Source organism: Octopus bimaculoides, chromosome 19 (genome assembly GCF_001194135.2).
Source record: "Octopus bimaculoides isolate UCB-OBI-ISO-001 chromosome 19, ASM119413v2, whole genome shotgun sequence".
Classification (NCBI taxonomy): domain Eukaryota; kingdom Metazoa; phylum Mollusca; class Cephalopoda; order Octopoda; family Octopodidae; genus Octopus; species Octopus bimaculoides.
In genome coordinates this window covers 48,614,997-48,616,146 of record NC_068999.1, presented here as the reverse complement: position 1 = coordinate 48,616,146, position 1,150 = coordinate 48,614,997, and positions in this window count along the sequence as shown.

Below are 1,150 nucleotides of genomic sequence, written 5' to 3'. Positions count from 1 at the left end.
TCCTCCTCCTCCTCCTTCTCCTTCTCCTTCTTCTTCTTCTTCTTCTTCTTCGTAGTAGTAGTAGTAGTAGTAGTAGCACTGTCATGGGCAAGAGAATCTTGCACCAACTTCTGAAAAGTTACACCACTAACAGAAAATGGGGTAGGTGCAGTGTTTATGGGCCGCTCCCCTCTATCTGTCTGTCTATCTGTCTGTCTGTCACTGTCTTTGTGTCTGTCTGTCTGTTTCTCGCTCTCTCTCTCTCTCTCTCTCTCTTTCTCTCTAAATAAGATAGCTGTAAGAATAACTGATTGCACAGCTGCTGCTGTTGATAGTGATGCTACTACTGCTGCTGCCCCTACTAGTACAACCACCACCACCACCACCACCACCAGTAGTAGTAGTAGTAGTAAGCAGCTGTTTTAGTATTAGTTGCAACAGTGATTTCTGTTGATGTTGCTGTTGTGCTGTTACTGCTGCAGCTGGGGATGTTACTTTGATAGTATTGTTGTTGCTGCTGCTGCTGCTGCTGCTGCTTCTACTGCCGAGGCAGCTGGTATGTTGCTGTTGCTGTTGTTTTTGTTGTTGAAGCTGTTGCGTTTCACTGGTTCTGGTGTTGATTCAACAATGGCAAGATGTCAGCTGTTGAAGTCCAGCATCCATCCAGCATCAAGCATCCAGCATCCAGCATCCAGCATCCAGCATCAAGCGGCAACCAGCGAGAAGTGCCACGTTGTAAATAGAGCGACGGCGTTGCATCACGTCGTCGTTCGGAGTGTTAACGGCATTTGAAGAGAAAAGAAAAGAAAAGAAAAGGAATACAAACAACACCAAGAGGAGACAGAAAAATAAAACAATCATAAACACAAGAAGAGAGCGATGTGATGTAATGGGATGCAAGGTGATGTAAGGTGGACAGGTAAAGAAAGCCGATGAGAGTGTGTGCAGATGCTACTGTTGTTGTTGTTGTTGTTATTGTTGCTGTGACTGCAACAGGGGGAAGTCATTAAGTAGTAATTGTAGGGGTCGTGGTGGTAGTCGTAGTATATGTGTGTGCACGTGTGTATGTATATACACATGCACACACCTACACACGTACTTATGTATGTATATACGTATACATAATGCAGTATATATATATATATATATATATATATATATATATATATAT